The 11830-nt window shown below is 33.5% G+C and overlaps 1 pseudogene across 1 annotated transcript; it reads right to left on the bottom strand.

Moving 5' to 3' along the window:
• Positions 1 to 5967: 5967 nt before the first annotated feature.
• On the bottom strand, positions 5968 to 10417 carry LOC100797280 (probable receptor-like serine/threonine-protein kinase At5g57670; annotated as a pseudogene). Its single transcript, XR_001384438.3, has 10 exons — positions 9999 to 10417; positions 9607 to 9704; positions 9037 to 9286; positions 8258 to 8908; positions 7904 to 8152; positions 7655 to 7818; positions 7481 to 7560; positions 7235 to 7382; positions 6988 to 7137; positions 5968 to 6527 (listed from the first exon to the last, which is right to left on the bottom strand). The product of XR_001384438.3 is annotated as a probable receptor-like serine/threonine-protein kinase At5g57670 (transcript).
• Between the last annotated feature and the right edge of the window lie 1413 nt (positions 10418 to 11830).

Genomic DNA, 11830 nt, shown 5'->3' with positions numbered 1-11830 from the left:
TCAAAGCTCGAGTTGAAACAGAATCCGAAAAGACTATTGAGTCTCTTCAAACAGACTGTGATGGAGAGTATTGCTCAGATGAATTTTCTACTTTTTGTGTAAATCATGGAATCCAGAAGGAGTTGACAATAGTATATACACCACAACAAAATGGTGTCTCGGAGAGGAAAAATAGAACTATTCTCAACATGGTACGGTGCCTCTTGACTAAGAGTGGTGTTTCAAAAGAATTTTGGCCTGAAGCTGTTAATTGGAGCGTGCACATTCTAAATAGAAGTCCTACATTTGTTGTGAAAAATATGACACCAGAGGAGGCATAGAGCGGAAGAAAACCAACAGTGGACCACTTTAGGATATTTGGATGCATTGCTTATGCCCATATTCCAGATAACAAAAGATCAAAGCTTGATGATAAAGGTGAAAAATGTATCTTTCTTGGTGTTAGTGATCAGTCAAAAGTGTATAAATTGTATAATCCTACCACTAAAAAGATCACTATTAGTCGTGATGTTGTTTTTGATGAAGAAAGATTTTGGGAAAATAACATAGATGAAACAAAGCAAATTCTTGCAAACTTTGATGAAGATAATGAAGATGAAGAGTTACAGACAAAGGAGCTAGAAGAACAACGAATTCCAACAATCACAGTTGAAGATGAAAGACCTCAACGAGCAAGAAGAAGGTCTGCATGGATGTCTGATTATGAGGTAACAGGAATTGAAGATCCCATTACTCGTTTTGCTTTGTTTTCATATTGTGACCCTACAACCTTTGAAAGTGTTGTCAAAGAAGAAAAATGGAGAAAAACGATGGATGATAAAATTGATTCCATTGAAAGAAATGATACTTGGGAGTTGAGTGATCTTCCAAATGGACATAATACCATAGGAGTGAAATGGGTTTTCAAAACAAAATTGAAAGAAAATGGTGAAGTGGATAAATATAAGGCATGCTTGGTGGCCAAGGGTTACAAGCAACAGTATGGGGTTGATTACACATAAGTGTTTTCACCAGTTGCAAGACATGATACAATCAGGTTAGTAGTTGCACTAGCAGCACAAAATGCGTGGCCTATATTTCAACTATATGTAAAGTCAGCATTCTTACATGGTTATTTGGAGGAACAGGTATTTATTGATCAACCCCCTGGTTATGTGAAAATTGGAAATGAGCACAAAGTTTACAAATTAAAAAAGGCTATTTATGGACTAAAACAAGCCCCTCGAGCTTGGTATAGTCGCATTGAGTCTTATTTCATAAAAGCTGGTTTTACAAAATGCTCCTATGAGCATTCATTGTTTATTAAATCTGATGAAAAAGGAAAAATGATCATAGTATGCTTATATGTTGATGATCTTATATTTACTGGAAATTGTACTCTCATGTTTGATGAATTCAAGAAATCTATGATGAATGAGTTCAAAATGATTGATTGCATTACTTTCTGGGTATAGAAATAGTGCAATTAGATGTTGGAATTTTTCTTTCTCAAAAGAAAAACGTGAGAGATATTTTGGACAAATTCCAGATGCATGATTGCAATTCTGTAAACACTCTAGTTGAGTGTGGTTTGAAGTTGCACAAAGATCCTGAAGGGAAGAAAATAAACAGTACACTTTATAAACAGATTGTGGGAAGCTTAATGTATCTAACTGCAACTAGGCCTGATATAATGTATTCTGTAAGTTTGATTAGCAGGTACATGGAGAATCCTACAGAAATGCATTTACTTACTGCTAAAAGAATCCTTCTCTACTTGCAAGGAACAAGAGAATTTGAGTTGTTTTATAAGAGAGGTGAAAAGTTCAATCTATTGAGATTCACTGATAGTGATTATGCTAGAGATTAAGATGACAAGAAAAGTACTTATGGCTATGTTTTTATGATGGGGCCAGCAGCGATCTCTTGGTCATCATGGAAGCAACCCATTGTCACTTTATCCACAACAGAAGCAGAATTTGTAGCAGCTTCAGCATGTGCTTGCCAAGCAATTTGGCTAAGGAATATTTTTGAAGAAGTTCACTTTAAGCAACAAGGTCCAACTCTCATCTATTGTGATAATAGTTCCACCATAAAGTTGTCAAAGAATCCTATTATGCATGGAAGAAGCAAGCACATAGATGTGAGATTTCATTTTTTTAAGGGACCCATCAAAAGAAGGAATTATTGATCTTATCTAGTGCAAGAGTGAAGAGCATATTGCTGACATCATGAGCAAACTATTGAAGTTGTCTGCATTTCAAAAGCTAAGGAATTTGCTTGGAGTCTGCATGGTTAATGAATCTCATTAAATTGATAGTTTGCAAACTTTCAGTTTAAAGGAGGGTTTGTTGGCTTTCTATATTCTATAACCTTTGTACCGTTCTTTTAATGGTTAATAATCATCTTTATTATTAGAATATAGGTTACACTTGTTGGATTTCTCTCTTTTATGATCATTTGATTATTACTATGTAATCTTTTCCTATAAAAGGTCTCATATTATTCAGAATAAAATCATTTACTCTTTATATTTCTACCTTCTCTTTATTCTAAAATTTGCTTGGATTCTGCATGCTTAATGGATCTCATTAAACTGATAGTTTGCAAACTTTCAGTTTAAGGGAGGGTTTGTTGGCTTTCTATATTCTATAACCTTTGTAACTGTTCTTTTAATGGTTAATAATCATCTTTATTCTACAAATTCTACATTGCTACGAACAAGCCTCCGTACAAATTTTAAATCTTCAAAAGTCAATGGCATTTTTTCAGCAAAAATATGAATCAAGAGACGAGCTAATATCCTTGCAGAGTTTGAAAGAAACAAGAAATCTACTTTCAACTATATTAAGGAAAGAGTTTGGCAAAAATTGAGCACTTGGTAGGGGAAAGCTTTACCCACAACAGGTAGAGTAGTCTTGTTCAAATGTGTTATTCCAACAATCCAAATGTATGGTACTAATAATGATTTAGTTTTAAATTTATAGACCACTAATTTATATTGAACGTATAAAATAAAAATAAATTAATTTTAGGAGAATAATATTTTATTATATAATTAAGGTTAAGAAAATTCAGAATTAAATAAATTTTTAAGAGAATTAAATTACAGAATATTTGAAAGAAAGTTGGGGTGTATCATGCAGTTATATACTTATAAATAAATAAATAGAAGATAAATTATTATTATTATTATTATTATTATTATTATAAAAATGTAATAAATACACATGCATTATGGATTACTAATTTATAATACATACAAATGTATCACAAATTACTCCATCCATGATACATTTGAGGGTGATGTGGTGTGGAGATTTTTGTGTCACAATGATAAGTGTGGCGATGGTGGATGGTTGGGTGGCAGCACGATGGTAGATTTTGTGCGGTATGGAGGTGGCATTTGGTGGTTATGGTAATAGTGTTTGGCTGAGGTGGAGGTGGGATGAGGTGGTCATGGAGGTTTGCTTGGGAGAGGAAGGGTAAGAAGGAGATATTAGAAAATTTAGGGATGTACCAATCAAAAAATGAGATGAATTAGGTAATTTCTTGTAAACTATCCATTATTTGATATAGCTAATGTTCTCAAAATTGGACCGGTCATTGAACCGGTGAACACACTAGTTAAAGGGTTAATCGTCAAATCGATTTTAATAAAATATTTTTTTAATGTTTTAATATAATATCCTAGTAATATTGAACAAAAAATAACACAATATGCATAAATTGATAATAATAATAATAATAAAAAAGTAAACTTCACTTAAAAGTGTCATAATTCATAATATTTCTTTTTTAAAAAAAAAAACCAAAACAACGTCTTCTGAAAGTTAAAAAAAATAGTTTTAAGTGAAATTGGTAAAACCGATTAACCCATCAGATTTTATTGGTTTTCAACCAGTTCAACGGTTTTAAGATGGTTTAAGGACACACCAATTTTTAGGAAGCATTGGATTGGACATGTGACTGTTTCCCAATCAAATCGGGCGATCTAGTCTGCCTGGATTTCAAAACCATGGATATAGCCTACTAAGCCCACTACGGAAAACAAAATTGAGGAGAAGAAACATTGGGGTGGTTTAGGAAATGAATGCAGCTATGCAAACATTAGCAACTAGTAGATCAACCAAGTGACACTTTGTAGGCATTTGAATCTTGCAACCCTTATGTGTATTTGCACCTCCCATTGTTTTTATAAATATCCATTTTGAAATGGAAAATTACATTTCATAATGGGCTTTCCGAAATATAATAAGAGGTGTTGGATTCAATAGTAAGAGAGTATGAAACAAATGTCCTCTTTGCATTGATCAACCCAATTAAGAAGTAAATCTTTGCATTCATCATAAATCATGACGGTAGTACTCTCTCACTTTATTCAAATATAAGAAGAAAAATTGAAAAGTTTAGTTCAGTTGGTTGAACATGATGTATGAGTTATTGTAAACTCTCAATACAGTCTTCGCTTCTTATGAATAAAAAAATATAAGAAAAAAAATAGTCTTGTGATGGACTTAAATATAATCAAAGAGGGATGTTAGTGACATTTTCTCTAACACTCTCCCTCAAAGACTTTCTTTATGATTGGTTAAAATTTATTGAAATCATCAATTTTAGTACATTTCGCTTCTCATTTAATATAGACCAAGAGAAAGATTCATTAAATGAGAAGCAAAACTTATCAAAAATGATGATTTTCAATAAATTTTCACCAATTATAGAGAGTCTTAGGAAGAGAGTAGCATAGAGGGTGCCACTAGAGCAAGACAAAATGGGTTTGAGCCCATGAGCCACCCGCAAAACTTGCACGGTACACGGATCTCTTTTTTAGAGCCTTTTTAAATTGTGGATTTTTTTTAGCCCAATTCATTTAACTCATGAGTTAAGCGGGTTTTACCCATGGGTTTTGCGGGTCCCATAGACTTTTTATAATTTAATATAAAATATAAAATTCAAATAAATAAGATTATGAATTGAGTAAAAATAAAATTAAAAAATATATAGAATTTAAGTTTTTTATATATTGTTAAATGGTTGATGAATCATGATAAAATATTTTGATTTGATATAGAATCATAAATTAACTAAACACAATGTAAATAAATACTTTTTAGGTGATTTAAGATGCGAATTATGTTACTAATTTTGGCAAATAAATTTTTTATTAAACATTTCATAGTTTTTAAAATGGGTCAAATTTTATATTTTAAAATTTTATTTTTTAATTTGTAATTGTTTTTCTCTAATGCGGGTTGACCCGCTAAACCCACGGACTATGTGAGATTGGTGTGGGCTTGCTAAAGCTTGTTTAAAATGCGGGGTGGGTTTCGTGGGTGGTGGGCTTTGTGATTTGTGAACTTCGCAAACGAGCTTACACACAAACCTAACTCTAGATTCCGCTAATACTTCTATAAGGAAATCTAACTAATATCATCACCTTATTTAAAGATCATTCTTACAACATCTTTTATTTAACTACAATTTTATTTTAATGACTTTTGTTTATTTATGATTTCAAGTTATAATAAAAGATATGTTAGAAATAACTTTATTTTTAATTAAGATTAGTAAATTAAATGATGTACCATAAAAAAGTTAAATGATATGAACTAATTTTCTTAATTGGTGTTGAATTAATTTATTTTTACTTATATTTAAGTCCAAAGGTATACCTTATATTATTTCAAGAATATTTCAACAGGAAAACAACAATCTCATTTCATTAAGTAAGATCAATTACATGAATTATTCGACATCATTTAATAATATTTCTACACAATTGACATTTTCCCCCCTTAAAAACGCAATCTATGGTTGATAGCAAACATCTATGCTTCATAGATCACAATTACAACCAAATAATCCTAAACGTATTAGGAAACACACAACCGGGTTGAAACACAGCGAAAGGAAACAATCCAAACACCAGAGAAGAAATTGCCATTAACTTGATTAAAATGCATGAGAACAGTACTCATTATGTAGTTTTAAGATACAACTTTTTCATCTTTTATTCTTCGCACCAGAACATATTACACTCAATCAAATTGAGATTAAGGATTGAAACTAGCACCAAGTAATTAAAGTAAAACGACAAAGGATATCTAGCCTTACAAATTACAAGGCATAGTTTCCTTGACAATCAAGGGAAGGAGGAGGGCACACACAAACAACCTCTCATCCTAAACCCATCTATAAAAACATTCACAGCACATGCAACACGGCAAAATTATCTACAAAAGGATTTAGATTTCAAAAAACACAATCCTTCTTATTCTTCTAGCAATTTGCTAGTAGTTTGCTTAATCAAAGCTTGATGAGCGACTCCACCGGCCTCTCAAGTAGTCCTCCAACGAGACGTTTTGCTCAACGCTGCACATGGAGAGCGAGTCGTCCTCCACATCAAGCAATGCAAGGTTGAGATGTGACTGCAAATTGGAAGGTGGACAAGCTTCACCATCAAGCATTTCTGGTGCTTCCAAAGCATTAGCTTCTAGTCTTGCCCACTTGATCACATCAGGATCACCTCCAAGGAGCTTAGAGATCTGTAGTCCAATAGAAAAAATAAAACATTAACAATATGAAATGAAGTGATGTTCAAATACGAAGAAGTCTAGGATTGTGTTATTTGAACTGAAGTGCCACATGATATTGGATAAGCAAAAGATAGATAAGTGTCTTGTTTGGATAAACTTTTCCATAAAAACTTATAAGAGAAAGAAAAAAGAAAATAAAATAAGTTAAGCTTCTTTCATAAGCTAAAATCAATTTATGCGCTTAACTTCTCCAAAATCTGGCATGCATATGCTGATTTTAGTTTGTGGGAGAAGCACAATTTTAACTTCTCGTTTTATTCTTAGAAGTTCTTATGAACAGATTTTTCCAAATACGGTCAAGGTTAAGTCCTTTTCCACAAGAAAAAGCTCCCCAATTGTAACAAAACATTTTTTCTTGTCATTTCTACGGCATAGGGAGGACTCCAATTATAATTTTTAGATAACTTACAAGGCTCATTAGAGGCCTAGCCCTTGGAGCACGTCTGATACAAAGTGTAGCTGCCAAGACCATCCTTTCCATCTCTTCATGATCATAGTTCTCACCCAAACTTGGATCTAACATTTGTAACACCTTTCCACTATTTAGAATTGGACTTGCCTGCAAAAGTTATTTATCCATTATTTTTCCCCCAATTCATGTGAATACATAAGTAGTAACAGAGTAGATGATAAACTATAATATTGCATAGACATACCCACATGACAAGGCTCTCTTGACCTTTGGGATAATCACCACTTATGGGCTTTCTCCCTGAAAGAAGCTCAAGAAGCACTACACCAAATGCATAGACATCAATCTTGTCATTTACTTTGCCATACATGAAGTATTCAGGAGCCATGTAACTGCAAAAATTAGTGTGTTAGAAATTAGAACTATTTAAAATGCAATTCCTCAGCTGCATGTATGAATGATCAGTTATGTGAGAATTGTAAGTACAAACCCAAAGGTTCCAGCAACATCTGTGCAAATTATATGTGATGATGAGGTTGATGCCCATTTAGCAAGTCCAAAGTCAGAGAGCTGTATTAAAATTCAACAAAACAGCATGAGGCCTAAGCCTGACATGTACAAATTATTCAAAATATGAAATTCAACCAATTGAAAGATGAATTACCTGGGGTTCAAAATCCTCAGATAGCAACACATTTGATGATTTTACATCGCGATGGATCACAGATTGGCCTTCATTATTATGCAGATACTCCAAAGCCTCAGCAACACCCATTGCCACCTTGTATCTCTCAGTCCAACCAAACACAAGTGGATTTTTCTTATTACCTATTTTGTCATGAAATAAAAAGAAGAAATTAGTAAGTTAACAAGGCCACTTAATGGGTAAAGGTTATATAATAATGTAGTGTACCATGGAGATTCTCTTCAAGGCTTCCTCTTGATAAGAAATCATAGACCAAAAGAAGATTGCCATCTTCAAAGCAGAATCCAAGGAGGGAAATAATGTTTTTGTGATTTAAGGTAGTGATAATTTCTATTTCTAGAACAAACTCCTTCAAAACATCATCAGATGGCTTTAAGATCTTAACAGCAAGTTCCTTGCCATCAGGAAGGCAACCTCTATAAACCTGACTACTTCCTCCTTTCCCAATCAAATTTTCTGAAAACATACAAGAAAAAAAAAACATGTTAAAAATAAGCCTTTTTCTTTTGGACAAATTGATCTCAAAGAGTCAAACAAGTACAAGATAAAATACACAGACACCTGGCAAGAAATTTGATGTTGCCAATACAAGTTCTTGGTACTCAAACAATCTGCAAGTGGAAGAATATTTCTCATGAAGGCCCTCCAATTCCTTAGGAATGCTTCTCGAATTGCGTTCAGGCGAAGAAGCAGTTCCTATTTCGGCATCCACTGGAACAAGAGCACCACTCTTGCTATCCAGAGCCAAAAACTGATCCTTATTTTGGTCACAATTGTTTGCTTTATGGTCTTGATGTGCAGCATATGAAAGATCTCTAGAGGGTAGCTGCATTGCCCATTGTACCACCGAGATCTGGCGCAACAGTGATTTTTCGGAACATTTCTTGTCAGATGCAATTGTCTTACGAAGCAGCGGCCAACCTGGTTTAGAAGCAGCATCGTTGGTCTGCACAGGCACTATTGCCAAAGGGTTATTCTCATCAGAAGCATCACCACAAGACTCTTCTTCTGAAGCACAAATAGAGCACCTCTTCTTCTCAACGAATTCTTTAGAATCCAAAAAAGCCTTAGCCAAACTGTGATCTGAATATTCACCATTACCACAACCCTTTTCATGAATCCCTGTACCATCATCATCTAGCACTTTTGAACCCTTGCTGATTGTCCTATGAATCGAACCGAGCAACCGAGTTTTGTGATCCTGGTCAAGTCCTGCAATATAGGGTTGGTCCAACGATGAAGCTAAAATAAATATTAAAAGATTGTTTTTTCTTTACATGCCTATGAGATTAACAATTTCAACATCACAACACAGAAAAAGGAAAAATCTTTAAAAAAACCTTTCAATTCAGCACGAGTTGCGGGTGACCCTTCTCTCTTGAACACGATTTTCCCATTATCAACAGCAAGAACCCAACAATCCTTTGGTAACTTCTTAGCACAGTACCTTGCCACAGATATACATGGCCGAATTATATGAAGACCTTGAGAACTTCCAACTATGATGTGTGTTGCAGAATAAGCATTCGCTTCTCGAACCAAAATTCTCCTCACTGATGAACCCCGGCATATTTTGAACTTAAGATCCACCTGAATAACCACACCAACATAAAGATTAAATAAAAAAAGTCACTTTTCATCCATTCAAAACATCAATTTCCCTCGCACCTTAGGCCAAAACATGATTTGTAACTTGAGTTACAGTTTTAAATTTGCGTGTCCTACATAATATCAAGAATATGCAACGTTTTTAAAAAAGTCGGGTCTTTGTGATTGAAACATTGCGGCCCCATGCATTTATCAACATTTTTTGCAATATAAAAAATAGTGAAAAAACCACCGACACAATTTAAAACTTTGAGAATATGACTCAGAGAGAGTTAGTAGTAAGAGATGCTGAGAAACACAACCTGTTTCAAATTGCAGAATCCTTCATAAACGGCAAGAATAGAGTCAAATGCTTTGACAAGTGAAAACAACGAGGATTTCCCTTCTCGATTCACAATTTCTACACCAACCCATTTCACCAAAAGATAAAAAAAAATGTCAAACTCCAATAGAAAAACAAATTCATAAATAAACAAAAAAAGAAACAGAACAAAACTTATTTAGTTCCATTGACACTTTTGATGTTGTTTTCCAATCCGAATTACAATTTCACCTCAATAATCTTTACACAAACGTCTATTATGCTGATTACCGAGATGAAACTCCAATTCTGGTAGAAGAACAACACCAAAAACACTTAAAAAATGTGTGTAAGTTTCATCCAAAGAAACACATATGATGGTTTTGTTTATACCATCATTCCCAAGAACATGAAGAGCAAGCACAACATCACCGGGCTGAGCCACTTTGAACAGAGCCCAAGTGAGCAACTCGGTGCTGTGAGAGTCCATCTTCATGCCCACCACCACGGTGCGGTCACCGGCGCCGCTGTGGGAGGCACCTCCGGCGGTGGGAGGTGGCAGCATTTTCATGCTTTTAAACACTGACGTTGTTGTCCTTTTATTGTCGGTGGTGGTCGCGGTTCGTGAGTAGTTCTTCTTTTTCTATGATGTTATGAGTCATGAATGGCATAAAAGTTTGGAGGTTAGAACAGAGTTTGGTTTTGGTTTTGAAGCTCGTGCGTGAGTGAGTGTAAATGGAAAAAGTAAGGCCACGAATTTGAGTGCAGAGAGAAATTTCAGAGAAATTATTTGTATTATTTTTGTGTTGTGTTCTGTTAATATAAGGATAGTGGGTTACGAATTTTAAGCATGGGATTGGATGCTAGCAGGTTTTTGACCACTGGGTCCCACCAGTAAATGACATCATTTGGATCTAAATCTTTTTCATTAAAAAATTGAAAGCAGTTGTATGGGGATTTGGAATCTACCACCAAGTGATTCTTTTTGGGTCAACGAGAAAAAGGATTGTCTTTGAGTGAAAAAAAAATAAAAATTGGTAAATGATGTAAAAAGGATCGGGGAATGAACTCTAATGAATTGGTGGGGTTGACTGAGGGTGTGTTTAAGAATTAGTTGTCTACTCTCTGTTTTTTAATTTTTGTTTGCTTAAGATATTTTATTTATTTTTAGTCCATAAATTTATGTTTTTTCAACTATAATTTATGTAAACAATAAATTTATACAGACTTTAAATGAAAAAAAAATTATAATCTTACCATTTTTTTGTTAGCAAGAAAAATGGATGGAGTGATTACTAAATCGTACATACAATTCGTTACAAAGAACTTTTCACAAAAGATGGTTGGTAGCAACAATTTTTTAATCAACAAAAAGGGTTTTTTTTTTATCTATTTAGGTGTACATGCCTTGTTGAGTAGGAAAGAAATAAAAAGAATAAAATAGTAAAATATATAGTGTCAAGTGATGTAACAAGATAAAATAGTGACGGAAAGTAGGAAAGTAATGGGGATACAAAAAGTTGTAAGAGAGATAAAAATAATTTTAAAAATGAAAAACGTTGTTAAAAACATTAGGTTTATATTTCCTTTTATTTTTTTTGTATAAAGAAACACTTTTTAACGTTTTCCTTCGCTAAATACATGCATATGCAAGCATAATACGATCACGAACCTTTCTCCAGTCAAATTGGAGCCATTTTTGTTGGAATTACTTTCACTACGTTTTCCTTGTCAAGAACGTCACGCTTTAATTTGCTTTGTTTTCAATCTTTTATATTAACATCTATGATCGATCAATCTATATCAATGCATGCTTTTGAATAAATAGGCACGATGTGTATGTTTTTGTTTTAGTTAAGTTCTGAGCTGTAAAGGCACAAAAACTGGAGATCGATCGGTTACCTTCTCTTCTCTTTATTCTACATTATCATAATTATTTTAATTTTTTCTATAAATTGATGAATGATGTATATAAAATTTACTAAAGGAAAATTGATTCCATTAAGGTAAAAATGTTATTATGTTATTGCAATAATGGATATTGATCGATTAAGTCCTCTCGCATTCTCTAGCTTCCAAAATAAGTAATCCTTTTCAAAACAAGACTATGAATATCGTAAAGAGGATTGAAGCATATGTATCGTATAAATTAAAATATAAGACAATTTTTTTTTTGACAAAAGCATATATGACAATTTTCTAGCGACATGGATATTAATGCCTTT

This window comes from Glycine max, chromosome 13 (genome assembly GCF_000004515.6).
Source record: "Glycine max cultivar Williams 82 chromosome 13, Glycine_max_v4.0, whole genome shotgun sequence".
In the NCBI taxonomy this organism is placed as follows: domain Eukaryota; kingdom Viridiplantae; phylum Streptophyta; class Magnoliopsida; order Fabales; family Fabaceae; genus Glycine; species Glycine max.
Note: the sequence above shows the minus strand (reverse complement) of the source record. Positions and strands in the feature narration are given on the sequence as shown.